Source organism: Monodelphis domestica, chromosome 2, assembly GCF_027887165.1.
Source record: "Monodelphis domestica isolate mMonDom1 chromosome 2, mMonDom1.pri, whole genome shotgun sequence".
Classification (NCBI taxonomy): domain Eukaryota; kingdom Metazoa; phylum Chordata; class Mammalia; order Didelphimorphia; family Didelphidae; genus Monodelphis; species Monodelphis domestica.
In genome coordinates, this window is record NC_077228.1 from 344,302,747 (window position 1) to 344,321,047 (window position 18,301).

The window sequence follows — 18,301 nt, forward strand, 5'->3', positions numbered from 1 at the left end:
ATCTCTATCCACTGAAGTCCAACCATCATGTAAGGTCCAACTCATATGCCCTTTCTTCCATGGAAACTTTCACTCATCACATTACTTGGGACAGACCTCCTATAATAAAGTCCTATAGCAAATTCATGGCAGTTTCCACATGCTAATTGCTGTTTACATGTCCCTTTTTTGGGTGGTAGTGATGGTGGTGGGGACAGAGACAAGACCTGTGATTCCTTTAGTATAAGGGATTCCCAATAAATACATACTGTTTACCAAGACAGGTCATCACCTACTCTAAACGCAGTTGTCTAGGGTCCTATGAGCACATAACATCAATCAGAGGCAGGACTTAAATCAAGGACTTCTTGATTCTCAGGCCTGCTTTCAATGATCCACTATATCATGCTGTCTTTTTCTTTACACCTTATTAAATTATAACTTCCTTGATGGCAGGTATAGGGAATGAATCCGTGAATTCATTGATAGGAAGGACTCTCAGATGAGGATATTAACTCAATAAATGTGGGTTGGCACCTTTCTTGGAACTTAGAGTATTAAAGAAGTACCTAGCTCACTGAGGTTAATTTACTTACCCAAGACCATATAGCTAATGAGACAGCAGAAGGGACTTGAATCCAGATCTTAGCTTTTGGACCATCCTCCCAATCCATTGTGCTTTGTTTCAGGGACCATATTATGTGTATCTTTATTTTTTCAATTGATAAATATTGCTATTCTCTTCCTCTCCGGCTCATTCTAACTTGCAAAAACAGAAGAAAAAAGTAAACAGGAAAATTATTTTAATAAATAAATGTAGTCAAGAAAAACCCATATTGTTCATGTCTTATTCTATATATTTGTATTCTGTATATTATATATTTATTCTGTATATAGGGAGATATAGATATAGTGTCTTATTCTGTATATTTATTCCATGTATCTTTCTTAGTGTCTAGCTCAGTTCTTTGAACTCAGTGGGAGGCCAGTCTGAACTGACTGAAAGAGAAGATTGAATTATTTTGAAGATTCCCATGCCATACTATTTGAAGATCTTGTTCTCTGTCAGAATAAAGGTACACATCTCGATGCTCTGATACTGCTTTTGTACACTCACCTTACATCTGAGGTTGAAAGGAAGAATTCAGGCACATAATTTCTTTTTTTCTACCCTCAGGTCTCAGTTCTGAACTCCAAGTCCATAACCAGATAATTTGCAGTATGAACAGTCTTTGTGTACTCTTCTAATCTTTTTGGTAGCTTTCACTTGTTAGATTTAGATAAGCACTTTATAATAACTTTTGTGTAGTTAGACAAAGATGTCTAATAGTGTGGCCAGAGATGGTAAGAGGATGACAGAAAGGAATATTTAGGCATATAATTTTTTATAGGGGCAACTTTAAAATCTACCAAGGCAATATAGAGGCTGGGGCATTTTTAATTAAACTAATTAAAACTCTTACCTTCTGTCTTGGAATCAATACTGTGTATTGGTTCCAAGGCAGAAAAGTGGTAAGGGCTAGGCAATGGGGGCTAAGTGACTTGCCCAGAGTCACACAGCTGGGAAGTGTCTGAGGCCAGATTTGAACCCAGGACCTCTCATCTCTAGGCCTAACTCTCAATCCACTGAGCCACCCAGTGGGGCATTTTTTAGAGAGAACCCATCAAGATTTTTTTCTTCTTGCTGGCAGTGCCATCCAGATTGTGAAGTTGAACTTTCCCTCAAGGCTCCCTTATCCTTTACTCCTAGGAAGTATAATCCTGAATGCATAGCTTCAACTGATTGATTTTTCATATCATAGATCTGTGCAGTATGGGGGTGGGAATGTGTGTTGAAACCTTTCATTCCACAGTTGAATGAGTGTAGAGTGAAGGCTTGGCGTAGGTTCACAGACTGGATGGAATACCTGAGATACCTTTTATTGCTCTAATATTGATCTAGGAGAATGCTTAAATCATCACCATGGCAACAATGCCTAGTCAGTGGGGGGAAAGTTAGGTATTATCTATGCAAAGGAGAGAAGTGAGGAAAAATGATCTTTTTTAATGCTGCCTTTCTCCACTCTCTAGATGTGCCCTGATCTCTTCCCAGCAGTTTTCACTTAGGGAACTTTCAGGAGAATATATTTTATTGAGAGAGTTTCACTGACTCTTGAAAGACTCTCTCAACTTGAGCACTATACCATAAAAAGCCTTTTGTTGATTTTAGATTTTCCACAAAGATGAATTCTTTCTTCCAGTTGGAAGCTCATCAGAAAACTATGAACCATGATAATATTTTCAGGCAGAATCCTGCCAATGGTTGCATAGGTTCCATTACACAACAATGGCTTTGGGTATTACGTATCTCTCATAGTCTCAAATTTTTCTCTATTGTAATCGACCTATGATTTCCTTTATGAGGAATGTCTCTCTAATCATACTGATCACTGCCCATTCATGACTACCTGTCCTGTACCCACTCTTGTTCATGCCCTCTTTTTTAAAAAAATTCAAAATTTTTTCCAGGTTATATTTTGATAGATTTTTCAATAATTGTTTTCTGATATTTTGCACCATGTCCTCTTTAAGGGGTTCACTCACCTACTGGGGGAAAACCTCACTTTTTCTTGACAGTGTGAAGATACCAGTGGAGCACCTAGGGTATCCAGTAGTTTTCCCTGGCACTTATCACATGACTAATCTAATAAAAATAATAAGTAGCAAAGTGCTTGAAGATTTGCAAGGCTCTTTTACAAATATGATCTTATTTGATTTGGACAACAACTTTGTGAGTTAAGTGCTATTGTAATCCCCATTTTACAGAAGAGTAAACTGAGGCATATAGTAGCTTAATCACTTGCCTAGGGTCACAGAACTAGTAATAAGCTTAGGTAGCTCTCTAGCTACCACACCACCTCACTGCTTCATTGTTCTTATGTTTCTTTGATAATTTCCTTTTCCATGTTTTTTCTTTGTAATTACTCATTGATTAGATTGATTTGATTATAGCTTGCTTAAGCTTTCCATATGCCTCTCCATTCTCTCTGATATTCAATTCCAATTCTTCACAGACTATAATATTTCATGATTCTCATATATATTTATAGATATCTGTCTCATACTACCTATGTGATAACCTTGGGCAAACCATTCTCCTTTTCTTGGCCTTTGTTTCTTCAGTTGTAAAATGAGAAGATTGGATTATATTGACTCTGAGAGCCCTTATACCTCTTGGTCTATGATCCTATGAGTTCCTGCTATAATTTGTTATTGTTTAATCATGTCAAACTCTTCATGACCCTAAGGGCCATAGCTATCCATGGGATTTTCTTGGCAAGGATACTGAAGTGGTTTGGCATTCCTTTTCCATTAGGTCCAGTGGAAGCTACTAAATGCAAAGATATTACAATGCTTGGCTCTATTCCCATTAGTAGCAGTAGCTATTCCTAATTATGAATGCCTTTTAAAACATTTATAAAAATATTTTATATTCATTGATTTAATAATCCTGTTAAACATGTTCTGTATGAATTTAAATTCATGCATTTGCCCAAGACCCTTGATAAGTTACAAATTCTGTAAGCCCTCTTAAAAAACTACAAAACAGATGTGCTTTACATACTAACAAAGAAGAGTGGGAATTTGGTCATCTTTTAGTTATTTTGGTCATTGGAGATGGCCAAATGACAGTTCAGACTGAAAAGATCTTTACTGGGAGTGGGATTACCTAGGTTCTTGGGCTGAATAATTCTTTTAAGGGTATGACAGGAGACACAGTGTAATGTAGTTATACCTATAGTTCAGAGAATAGGGTTAATATTCTTCCTCTGACTCTCACTTGCTGTGCAGTCATGGGTAAGTTATCTAAATTGCTTATTGTGCCATGGAAGAATTGTCAGCATGTTGGATTTGGAAGCAGAAGCCCTAAACTTAATTCTCTGCCTTGTCCCTTACCATTTGTGTGACTATGGACAAGTAATTGGAGATTTCTGGGCCTCAGATTTCTTTTCTGTAAAAAGAACAGGCTCTACATGACTTCCAAAGTCCTTTCCAGCTATGATCCTATGAACCTTTTCTCAGCCTCAGTTGAACCAACTCTGTGTTAAGGATAGGAATAATTGCAACACTTTCACACATGGTTGTTAAGAAGAAAGTATTTAGTCAGCACTATATAAATGTTGGGCTTTATTTTAGATTTAGGTTAAATTACCAAAGAATTGAAATGACCAAATGAAATGACCCAAAATTGAAAATGGCCAAAGAACTGAAGTACTTATCCAAGTCAGAAAAACTGCTTCAATTTCTTGTTTGGACAAAAGTGACTTTTAGGGAATGAAGTAGGGGAAATTTGGAATTATCTGGACAAAAACTTTTTTCTACCACTCTTTGCCACTATAGACAAAGCTATAGTAATATCATGAAGGTTTTAGCCCAATTTTTAAGGCCTTTTAAGATGTCAAAGTTCTTTTCAGAGAACCCTTTTCTTTTTAGTGGAAGGGATATATTTAAATATAAAAATATATTTAAAGTTCATTTGGTACTAGATGAAAGAACCAGGACAAGCAAAGTGTAGTATATGGTCTTGTCATTGGTCATTACTAATGCTACTAAGTCCACATGCATAATATTAAGAAAGTTTTATATATCTTTTACACTATCATTGGTTCTTTTCCACATGAGGATTAAAGCATCTTTTCCCTTGAGCTGGACCTCCTATGGATACTTGTGAGTTACTGCACATGGAGAGATATTGCTCAGGAGTTGGTAGGTGGCTGATTGGCATATTTCACTGGAACTGTATTTCCCTTAGAGTGGAAACAAAACTTTTCTCCTTGGGGGGCTGATTAAAGGAGGGAAGGAGGAAGGGAAGGAGAGAGTAAGGAAGAAGTTTTGTCTCTTACAATAGGAGGTCTTTTCCATTTTTAAATTTATTGAAAAATAATTATATGCTCTTGATGAGAGGCAATGTGGTGCTCTGACTTGAAAACTGGTGTATCTGGGTTCAAATACCAACTCTTCCTGTGTGACTTTGGACAAATTATTTAACACTTATATCTTAATATTCTCTTTGTAAAACAAAGGGGCCAGATTAGATAATTTCTGAGTTGAAAAACATGTCAGGAGGTAGAGGTGAGAAGGGAGAACTTTCTCGAGGTCGGTAATAGTCAATGAAAAAGTATAGAGTCTGGAGATGAAGTTTCATATACAAGAAACTGTGAGAACATGAGTACTGCTGGAATGTAGAAACTGCAGAAAGCAATGAAGTGTACGAAGATTGGAAACATAGGAACCAGATAGTAAATGTTTTAAAAACTAAGTCAAGGACTTTCTTTTTGATCCTGGAGATTATAATATATCACTGGAGTTTATCGAATAGGGGATGGGGCAGAGGAAAGGAAAGGGTGAGGCATAGTAAATGGGCTTTAGGAAGATAACTTTGTCAGGTGAGTGGAGGATGGAGCTATTATCTGGCACTCTATTCACAATGCCATATTGCTTTTAAAATGTTCAACGTTTAGAAAAATATCCTTAATTTGTCATCATGTAGTTTTTCTCTTTTGGTAAGAAGGTTTGGGGATCAATGAGAGCAAAGTCTCTCAAGAAATAAGTGTGAAATGAAGCTGCTGGGATTGGCTCCATATATAATCTGGTTGTGGTCAGGCTCTAGAAATGAGTATTAAAAGGAAAAGCCTTTGGGAAGTTGACTCATCTCTGATGTGAATAATCCCTGGGAGAATATTTTAGTGCTAAGGCTACTCTTTGAGTTTATTTCCCTTCTAAAGCAAACCAATAACAACCCATACCTAAGTCCATTAATTTATTTGGTCCTCCAAGTACTCATACTTAAAGGAAATAGTTTTCTCAGGAAAACGAACCTGAACTAGAACTCCAAATAACTTTACTAACCATTTTTATATTGGATATGAATAAGACTAACCTACAGTCTTAGTCCAGAACCACAGAATTTAGCCTTCTGTTGGATGCTGGGCATTAATTCATTAACAAATATCTATTAAATGTTTATTATTTGCAAGGCACTAAGGATACAATGATAGGATACAAGAAGTGGAAGATGACAATATACAAATAACTATGATATGTGGAAGAGTACAACAAGTTCAAGACAGATTGTGATAAGCAAAAAAGGAAATGTATAAGAAAAAAAGCACAGGCTCTGGGACATGAGAATATAAGTTCAAATCTTTCCTCTGATGCTTTCTATCTTTTAGACTTTGAATAAGTCATTTATCTTCCCTAGACCTCAGTTTATTTATACACAAAATGAAAGGAGTGGATTGAATGGCTTCTGAAATTATCTCTAGCTCTCGATTTGTGATCCTATGAGAAAGCTAGGAAATATGTTATGAAAATTATGAGGAATGAGGGATCATTTCACCTCTAGGAGTGGGGAAATAAAGGAAGACTTCATAAAGGAGGTTTTATCTTGAGACCTTGAAGTATGGAAGAGACTTCAAAAGATTGAAGGGTCCTAAAAATTAAGGGAGAAATTAATAAAATCAAAAGTGATAGAACTATTGATTTAATAAATAAGACAAGAAGCTGGTACTTTGAAAAAACAAACAAAATAGACAAAGTATTGGTCAATCTAATTAAAAAAAGGAAGGAAGAAAAGCAAATTAACAGCATTAAAGATGAAAAGGGGGACAGCACCTCTGATGAAGAGGAAATTAAGGCAATCATTAGAAATTACTTTGCCCAATTATATGGCAATAAATACACCAATTTAGGAGAAATGGATGAATATATACAAAAATACAAACTGCCTAGACTAACAGAAGAGGAAATAGAATTCTTAAATAATCCCATATCAGAAAATGAAATCCACCAAGCCATCAAAGAACTTCCTAAGAAAAAATCCCCAGGGCCTGATGGATTCACCAGTGAATTCTATCAAACATTCAGAGAACAGTTAATCCCAATACTATACAAACTATTTGACATAATAAGCAAAGAGGGAGTTCTACCAAACTCCTTTTACGACACAAACATGGTACTGATTCCAAAACCAGGCAGGTCAAAAACAGAGAAAGAAAACTATAGACCAATCTCCCTAATGAATATAGATGCAAAAATCTTAAATAGGATACTAGCAAAAAGACTCCAGCAAGTGATCAGAAGGATCATTCACCATGATCAAGTAGGATTTATACCAGGGATGCAGGGCTGGTTCAACATTAGGAAAACCATCCACATAATTGACCACATCAACAAGCAAACCAGCAAGAACCACATGATTATCTCAATAGACGCAGAAAAAGCATTTGATAAAATACAACACCCATTCCTATTAAAAACACTAGAAAGCATAGGAATAGAAGGGTCATTCCTAAAAATAATAAACAGTATATATCTAAAACCATCAGCTAATATCATCTGCAATGGGGATAAACTAGATGCATTCCCAATAAGATCAGGAGTGAAACAAGGATGCCCATTATCACCTCTACTATTTGACATTGTACTAGAAACACTAGCAGTAGCAATTAGAGAAGAAAAAGAAATTGAAGGCATCAAAATAGGCAAGGAGGAGACCAAGTTATCGCTCTTTGCAGATGACATGATGGTCTACTTAAAGAATCCTAGAGATTCAACCAAAAAGCTAATTGAAATAATCAACAACTTTAGCAAAGTTGCAGGATACAAAATAAACCCACATAAATCATCAGCTTTTCTATATATCTCCAACACAGCTCAGCAGCAAGAACTAAAAAGAGAAATCCCATTCAAAATCACCTTAGACAAAATAAAATACCTAGGAATCTATCTTCCAAGACAAACACAGGAACTATATGAACACAACTACAAAACACTCTCCACACAACTAAAACTAGACTTGAGCAATTGGAAAAACATTAACTGCTCATGGATAGGACGAGCCAATATAATAAAAATGACCATCCTACCCAAACTTATTTATCTATTTAGTGCCATGGACCCATTGAACTCCCAAAATACTTCTTCACTGATTTGAAAAAAAACCATAACAAAGTTCATTTGGAAGAACAAAAGATCAAGGATATCCAGGGAAATAATGAAAAAAAAAACATATATGATGGGGGCCTTGCAGTCCCTGACATTAAACTATATTACAAAGCAGCAGTCATCAAAACAATTTGGTACTGGCTAAGAAACAGAAAGGAAGATCAGTGGAATAGACTGGGGGAAAGAGACCTCAGCAAGACAGTATACGATAAACCCAAAGATCCCAGCTTTTGGGACAAAAATCCACTATTCGATAAAAACTGCTGGGAAAATTGGAAGACAGTGTGGGAGAGACTAGGAATAGATCAACACCTCACACCCTACACCAAGATAAATTCAAAATGGGTGGGTGACTTAAACATAAAGAAGGAAACCATAAGTAAATTGGGTAAACACAGAATAGTATACATGTCAGACCTTTGGGAGGGGAAAGGCTTTAAAACCAAGCAAGATATAGAAAGAATCACAAAATGTAAAATAAATAATTTTGACTACATTAAACTAAAAAGCTTTTGTATAAACAAAACCAATGTAACTAAAATCAGAAGGAAAACAACAAATTGGGAAAAAATTTTCATAGAAACCTCTGACAAAGGTTTAATTACCCATATTTATAAAGAGCTAAATCAATTGTAGAAAAAATCAAGCCATTCTCCAATTGATAAATGGGCAAGGGAAATGGATAGGCAGTTCTCAGATAAAGAAATCAAAACTATTAATAAGCACATGAAGAAGTGTTCTAAATCTCTTATAATCAGAGAGATGCAAATCAAAACAACTCTGAGGTATCACCTCACACCTAGCAGATTGGCTCACATGACAGCAAAGGAAAGTAATGAATGCTGGAGGGGATGTGGCAAAATAGGGACACTAATTCATTGCTGGTGGAGTTGTGAACTGATCCAACCATTCTGGAGGGCAATTTGGAACTATGCCCAAAGGGTGACAAAAGAATATCTACCCTTTGACCCAGCCATAGCACTGCTGGGTCTGTACCCCAAAGAGATAATGGACAAAAAGACTTGTACAAAAATATTCATAGCTGCGCTCTTTGTGGTAGCCAAAAACTGGAAAACGAGGGGGTGCCCATCAATTGGGGAATGGCTGAGCAAATTATGGTATATGTTGATGATGGAATACTATTGTGCTAAAAGGAATAATAAAGTGGAGGAGTTCCATGGAGACTGGAACAACCTCCAGGAAGTGATGCAGAGCGAGAGGAGCAGAACCAGGAGAACATTGTACACAGAGACTAATACACTGTGGTATAATTGAACGCAATGGACTTCTCCATTAGTGGCGGTGTAATGTCCCTAAACAATTTGCAGGGATCTAGGAGAAAAAAACACTATTCATAAGCAAAGGATAAACTATGGGAGTTGAAACACTGAGGAAAAGCAACTGCCTGAATACAGCGGTTGAGGGGACATGACAGAGGAGAGACTCTAAATGAACACTCTAATGCAAATATTATCAACATGGCAATGGGTTCAAATCAAGAAAACATGTAATGCCCAGTGGATTTGCACATCGGCTATGGGGGCTGGGGGGGGTAATGGGGAGGAAAAGAAAATGATCTATGTCTTTAATGAATAATGCTTGGAAATGATCAAATAAAATATAACTTAAAAAAAAAGATTGAAGGGGACAGAATCCATCTCCCATATGGGGAATCATTGAACAAGCAAATCCCCCAGGTCAGGAGATGTTAGGGCAAGAACAGGAACAAGAAATGAAGAAGAGTGTCATCTGAATGAAAGGTAGAGAATGGGAAAAACTCTATTAGGGGAAAAGGATGGATAGACAGTTAAGTGGGGCCTTGGACCATTTAAAAAATTTTAAATTTAAAAAAAAATTTAAATTTTTAAAAATTTTAAATTTTCCCAGTTTACATGTTAATTAATTACATTACAGTTTTTAATATATGTTTTCTGACATTTTTCAATTTGTGTTTTCTTCCTCCTTCCCATTCTTCTTCTATCATCAAGGAGGTAGGTAATATGACAGAGGTAGTACATATATTATCATGTAATACAGATTTCCCTTTAAACAAATTTCTTTTTTTTTTTTGTAAACAATGTCAAACTGCTGAAAGTTTTGGGGTAGAGAGATAGTATTAACCAAGTGGTAAATTAAGAAGCTAACTGAAACAAGGATGAATTGGAGAAGGATTAGATTTAGAACTGAAAAGGATCTCAGATGCCATCTAATGCAAGCTGCTTATTTTACAAATGAGAAAAATGAGGCCATAAGGGGTTAAATGATTTGACTATGGTTATAGAGGTGATATATCAAAAGAGAGTTTTGAATCTGAAGAGAACTTGAAAGGAGGAATTGAACTCCAGAGCCAATATTCTTAACACTTTCTCACAAGAAGGAAGTCGAGAGAGGAAGTTATTACAAGAAGAGATAAGGGGCTGAATGAGGCTGGTTATTGTGAGAGTTTAGAGGAGAGGATAAATGTGTGATATTGTGAAAGAAGAATAAACAGGATCTGGCAGTTCCTTGAACATGGGGGAAAGAGGAGAGAGAGAGAGAGAGAGAGAGAGAGAGAGAGAGAGAGAGAGAGAGAGAGAGAGAGAGAGAGAGAGAGAGAGAGAGAGAGAGAGAGAGAGAGAGAGAGAGAGAGAGAGAGAGAGAGAGAGAGAGAGAGAGAAGGGAGAGTAAAAAATGACCCCAGGTTACAACCCTGAGTGAAGAGAATAGAATAAATTTGCTTGAGGGTGAATAGAATACATAAGAAAGGGGAAGAGAAAGATAAATCTTACTATTCAACAAGATTGTAGTTGATTATGGTGGCCACATAGTAAATAGTAGGCTGGTCTCAGAGTCAGGAAAACCTAGGTTCAAGTCCTGCTTTTGACATATAATAGCTGTGTGGTTTTGGGCTACTCTCTTAAACTCTGTGTTCCAGATACTTCTCTAAGACCTTAAGTTAAATAACAGATATCAAGTTGCCTCAATGGAGCAAGTTTCTAAGTAAGGAATTCTCCATACCAGTAAAATCAAAAGTCTGAATGGAAAGGAACTAAGATGATTATAGATCTCTTGATTTTACAGAGGATAACCATAAGCTTCCTCTTCCCCATTCCCTACTTCCTTGATTCCACATTTTCTCTTCCCATTCAGTAATTTACAAGGGCATCTCCTAGTGACTATTTCCAGTCCACTCCTCAAGAAACCAGTGGCACTTAGAAGAAAGTTTCTCCATCTATCTGTTCAAAGAGCAGGTGATGGTCCAGGGGATAAAACACAACCCTGGAATCAGGAAGATGAATATTAAAATCTGACCTCAAATACTAATTAGCTTCATTAGGTTCAAAAAGAGGAAAAAAATATTCCCAAGGTAGTTCAAGAGTTGTGTGTCTAGGAGAGGATGGGGTATTATGTGGTGTGAATCATTTTTCAGGGCTGCTCATCCACCTTTAGTGTTTACTTTTCAACCAAATCTCACTTGTGACTTCAAGAAACTGTATGTAGCATGCTCAGAGGTCACTCCCTGGTAAAATCTTATGGGATGAGAGACTAAACCAGATTGAAAATAACCAACAAGCTTCGAACCCATTGGTGAGTTAGAGGGCCTTTTATCCCAAGCATTAGAAGATTTTCCCCTGGGGGAATGGATGAGTGTGAACAATTGGTTCCAATGGTCAAGAAGGTGGTTAAAGTAGGTAGTGTGGAGCCCTTAAAGCTTGGTCAAACATGAAAGATGCCAAGGTCATCCACTGCATCCTGGGCCATCACCAATCATCCTGACTTTTGTCTTATTACTGGACTTCCATGACTAGAAGAGAGAGTAAAACTGATAACCTTGTGCAACTCTACCTCAATTAAATCCAATTTATTCAGACACAAATCAAGATATCATCAGGTGATATCATTGGTCTTAGAAAATGAAGGGGAGCAACAGCTGCCTAGGAAAGGGGAAGGATATTGTGTAGAAATTTTACATAGAGAATCTAAAGAAAAAGGCAAGTTGGAGTTTATTACATCATAGATTTAGGCCCCAAAGGCTTCATGGCGATCATTTAGTAAAACTCTACCCCCTCATCTTTCAAGTGAAGAAACTGAGAACCAAGAAAGTCAATTGAATTGTTCTTCTTTGTAAAGGTATTAAAGGGCAGTACTGAAATCTGAATCCAGACCTTTGGATCCCAAATCAATTGCTCTTTCCACTATACTTCACTGAGGTGGTTTTAAAGAATGTACTTTTGCCTTGGAACTTAAAGGATGGATTAAAAATTCATACAGCAACTTTACTCTCTCAGGGAATTAAAAGTTTTGGCAACAAAACTGGGATGGGGTGAAGGAGTAAGGTTTAACTATGAAAAGAAACAGGGAATAATTTTAAAAGCCTTTCTTTTATATGAGTACTGGCCAACCAATTAAGGATAACTCACATTCTTATGGTAAGGTTTTAAAAAGCATACATTTTAATTCATTTAATTAGGTGATAATCAATGGTCAAGGGAGAGAATATTTATTAAGCACTTAGCAGAGTGTCTGGAAGATACATAGTAGGTGTTTAATAAATACTTGTTTCCTTTCCCCTTCCCTTTATAAGAAAGATACAGTGTGATACAGGCAATTTTTGGAGACAATTGACCTGGGTTCAGATTTCAACTTTTCTCCTAACTACCTGTGTATGCTTGGGCAAGTCACATAAACTCTCTAGACCTGAGTTTCCTTATCTGTAAAATAAAGAGGAAGTCATGACAAAAAAAAAGTTATCCACTACTCCAGGGGGAATTGATAGTCTAAATGCTGATTGAAGCATACCACTTTTCACCTTATCTCCTTCATGAGTTTTTTTCTTTTCTTGTATAAGTGAAATGTGACTCCTTTCACAACATGATGAACATTGAAATATGTATTATGTGATAGAACATGTATAATTGGTATTTTATTTCCTGACATTTTAGGGACTAAGAAAGAGGAGGGAGGAAGAGAAGATGAAACACAAAATGTCAGAAAACAGTTATTAAAATTGTATCTACATGTTAAAAAGTTAAATTTTAAATGCTAAAAATGAAGGAGTAAATGATCCCTAAGATTTTTTCCTTCTCTATAATCTATAATCCTCACAGTGTGAAGTAGTGCTATTAATGACCCCCCCCTTTTTTTTTAACAATCAGAGAGATTAAGTGACTTGCTCAGTCTCACATTTAGTGATTCTGTGAAATAGGATTTGGTCCCAGTCCAGGTCTTCCTGATTCCATGACATGAAATCTATTCACTAGGACACATTGCATCTTGAAGCCATGCTCTTGTGACCAAGCTAACTTTAATATACAAAGTGCCTGCACCCTTTGGAAAGGATATGTCCTCATTATAAGCCTCATGATTCCCAGAAATGAAGAAGTCCTTCAAAACTGTGCTACACTCATAAAAATACTTATTCACAATATAGGATTTGTTCTTAACACACACAAAAAAAATGATTAGAGTATTTCTCTAAAACTCTTCTTTTTAAAATGCTTTTTTCATTTCTCTGGCCATATCAGGGAGAAACGTTTTCTTTGCTGATAATTTCTCTTTGGTACTTTTTGGTTTCTCTTTGTTCTCAATCAAGAAAAACTACTATTCTCTATTTTGATGGAGAGCCTATCCTAGACAGCAGAGGGGTAGAGGTGGGGGTTGGAATTGAAGCTTGGACCAGGAAGCAACTGACTCCATGATACATTGATAAGGTAGATGGTGAATATTTGAATCCCAAAATCCAAATCTCTGTCAAGATTTCCTTACACTGGAGCAAAGAAGTGTATCTGTGGCAGCAAGCAAGGGGTTCATGATGATTGTCTAAGGGTTCTGCCAAAGAGTACCTAGAAGCAACTTTTTGTTGTTAAGTCATTTTTTAGTATCTGACTTATCCCCATTTGGGGTTTTCTTGGCAAAGATACTAGAGTGGTTTGCCATTTTCTCCCCCAGCTCATTTTACAGATTAAGAGACTGAGTCAAACAGAGATAAGTCACTTGCCCAGGGCCACACAGCTAATAAATACCTGAGGCCAAATTTGAGTTCAAAAGATGTCTTTCTGACTCCAGTTCCAGCTCTAGCTCCACTGTAGGTGGATAACACACTGGTTCTGGAGTCAGGAAATACTAAGTTCAAAAGTAGCCCCAGATACTTTCTAGCTGTTATAAATCACTTAATCTTTGTTTGCTTCAGTTTTCTCACCTGTAATATAGGGATAATAATAGCATCTATTTCCAGGGTTTTTGTGATGATGAAATGAGATAATATTTGTAAAGTACATCGTTTAGTGACTGACAAAGTAGGAATTTAATAAATGTATGTTTCCTTCCCCCTCTTAAAGAATAAATACATATAAAGAATATTATGGATAGTATATTAGAGTACCCTGGGGGTTCAAAACATATTTTGTTGTTGCTGTTTCATTGATTCATGGAACGAAAAAAAAAATAAAAGTGTTGGGAACCATTAATCTAAAGGAGCACTATTTTCAGGTTTTACCAGGATTTCAGTCCTCTAATGACATTCTTGTGGACAAGATGGGAGAAGGGTGTCAGACTACAGCACTGTTAAGTGAATTTGGGAATGGATGAACTGCTAGACTCAAAGAAATATGATTAGTTCTCTAGTGTCAATCCAGAGGCATTTCTCCCTCAGAATGCCACCTGCCTCCTAGGATTGATGTATCAAAAGGGATAATATTTGTAAAAACACTTTTTGAACCTTAGAGTACTATATAAATGCTAGCTTAATTATTATTATTATTTTTTTTTATGGAGTACAGATCCAACTATATCATATCCCTACTCAGTATAATGCCAATGACTCCCTATTACTTCCAGAATCAAAATACAAAATGCTCTGTTTGTCATCTAAAGCCTTTTACAACCTGGAACTTTCCTACATTCCAGTCTTCTAATGCTATATAATCCATGCTATATCCCTGACAATCCAGTGGTATTGGCCTATGGTTTTTCATCACCTAAGTCCTTGAATTTTAACTGGCTGTTCCCCAAGCTCATGTAACAGTGATATACTGACCTCTTATATGGGGACAGGTCCATTATATAAATATCTTGCTCCTCCCCACCCAAACCCACAGGATTCTCCAATACCCTTGAGGTAGGGGTTGTAGGAGTCTCACTTTTCTGCCATGGTGTTCCCCAGATTTAGGAGCTCTTATTGCCTCTAAATACACTAATCAGATTAGTTTTTCCCAAATAATATTTACTTCAAAGACATTGCAAGAACATTAAAAATTTTTCTCTAGTATCTGGAATATAATAATTATTATCTCAGGCTCTGGGGAGGGGAAAGGAATTATGGTTACAGGTTAATTTAGTTTTATATAGAATTAATCTTACTTAAATTCAAGCCTAAAGGGGATCCCTATCTCCACACTCACTTGAAAAAGCATCCTAGGACCCTCTTTTTTCAGTACTTCTGCTGTGCTGATTGTAACATCTAGTCTGTAATCCTAGACTCAAAGATTTCCTGTGGTTCAGGGTCCTGGGTTCAGGATTCTACTCCTTATTCTGAGAATTAAAAAAAGGCAGACCAGACCAAAATATCAGACCTCTTTGTCATGTCAGGGCTGCATGGCTTAGAGTGAGGGAAGTATGCTGGGAAGTGGGAGTGGGGGGAATTGTCCTTCTGTTTAAATTCCCTTTCCATATAGTGTCACATGCTGTGAGTGAAAGAGTCGACTGGTAGCCTTGAGTTCCATAGTGTTTAGTCAGGCAGAATTAAAGATCCAGACTGTTCTGGCTTTGCAGTTAATAGAAAAAGGCTGCTCCTAGCCAATATACACATGATCCAATCTTCTTTCCCAGGAGAAAATCTCAGGTGTCTCCTATGTGAGTATTACCACTTTAAGTGACATGGGAATGTGTCACACTCCCATTATACAAGGAATGTGCTCCCTCCTAATCTTTGTTTCTTGGCTTCCATTATTATCTATGAGACTTAGTCTAAATTCTTTCTACAGAAGTTTCTTTTATTCTCTTTCCCATTGCCTTCTAACTGAAATTACCACCTATTTGCACTGCATATATCTTATTTATACAGTTATTTGCCTGTTGTCTCTCCCATTAGACTGTAAGCTCCATGAGGGCAGGAACCATGTTTTTGCCTTTATATCTCCAGCATTTCACACAATACATGGCACATTAATAAGTGCTAGTTGACTGAGTGCTCTAAACATAGTAGGCACTCAATAAATTCTTCTTTGACTTGATGCTTCTTTGCTAGACATTTTTATCTTATTTCAGATATGTCTTGTAGTTTGTCTTTGAGATTCTTAATTTCCATTTTGATTCCCACTAGATCGTGTTAATTTATTAGGTCAAAAATGTTTCTCTAAGCTAAATTAAACATATTAGAGTTTGTATGACTAAAGTTTTTCTGTCAGAGGAAAGTAATATCTTCAACAAGATATGAAAGTGTTCTAAATTGACATTTGAGTTCAACAACTGTACCCATGACAATATAACAACTATTTATTTGAATATTGTATTTGAAGGTGCAGGTGGTCACTTTAGTTATTTCTTTGCAATTTTTTAATACTACTGGCATGAGTTTTTTCTGGTCTATTATCCATGTTCTTGGCACAAAGGACTTCCCTTGTTCATGAAATAATGAAATATCTATAAATTTTGGGAATCTGAATTGAGCCATGATAATTTTAATTCAAAGATATTTTATTTTCCCAACTACATGTAACAACATTTTTCAACTTATATTTTCCAAAATTATAAGATCCAAATTTTCTCCTATCTCCCTTCCCTCTTCTTCCCAGAGAGAGTAAGCAATTTGATCTTGGTTATAAATGTATTATTGTGCAGAATATACTTCCATATTGGTCATTGTTATAAGAGAATTCTCATATAAAACCAACCCCCTAAATAAAATCATAAATAAACTAATGTGAAAAATCACATGCTTTGATATGTATCCAACTCCAACAATTCTTCCTCTGGAAGCAGATAGCATTTGCAACAATTCATGTAGATCGTTCATCTTTTTCTGAAATCGTACTGCTCATCATTTCTCTTTCTTTCTTTAGTGACTTGCTTAGGACTTTTAACTCAAGTATACTTGACTCCAATATCATTTGCTAGCCATTATGACATGCTGTCTCTTGCCTTTTAAAATATTTATTTAATGAAAGATTGAAAATTGTTGTTCAGTCATTGCAATTGTTTCCAACTCTGCGGCTCCATTTGAGCTTTTCTTTGTTCCTTCTCCATTTTAAAGATAAGGTAACTGAGACAAACAAGGTTAAGTAACTTGCCCAGTATCTGAGGTCAAATATGAACTCAAGAAGATAAATCTGACTCCAGGCCCTGATGCTCAGTCATGGCAAGGGTCAGGCAATTGGGGCTAAGGGACTTGCCCAGGGTCACACAGCTATAGTTGGGAAGTATCTGAGGCCAGATTTCAACCTAAGACTTTCTATCTTAGATCTGAGTCTCTATGCACTGAGTCATCTAGCTCTTTCTAGTATACTGCTTAATTGAATTACCCTAGGGAATTTAACTTCTTTGTGTTTTAAATCATTCCCTAGGAATTATCTTTTTTGTTATAATTTTTATACATAATATAATATCATATGTTACATAATAATATAATGCACGACTTGTTTATATATGTAATTATGATACACATATAGGTAATTATGACACATGCTTAGACAAGAGAAACAAATTCTCACTTAGATATATCCAAAAATATGTCTTATTCCTCCCCCCTTCCTTCCCTCCTAATGGTAGATAATATGATATAGGTTGTACATATATTATCATACAATACATGTTTCCTTGTATTATAATAATTGTAATATATGTAATATATTATATATTATATTTGTATAATAATTGTAATATAAGAAACATATTGCTTGCAGTAGAGAAAAACTTACAAAGGAAAGAAAATGAAGATTTTTTTTAATTCTGTATTTCTTTTGTTTCTTTTATGGCAGTGGATATCCTTTTTCTTCAGGAGTCCCTTATACTACAGTTTGTTCAGCCATTCTCTAATTGATGGATATCCCTTCAGTTTCCAGTTCTTTCCCACTACAAAAAGTGTTGCTACAAATATTTCAGAATATATAGTTTCTTTTCCTTTTTCCTTGACTGAGTCAAAAGGTATATACAATTTTATACATCCAGATTGCTCTCCAAAATGGTTGGATAAATTCACAATTCCACTGATAATGTATCAGTGACCCTATTTGTCCACATTCTCTCCAACATTTGTCACTTTGCCAATCTGATAGGTGTGAGATATCTCAGAGTTGTTTTGATTTGCATTTCTCTAATCAAGAATGATTTAGAGCATTATTTCACATAGTTATATGTAACT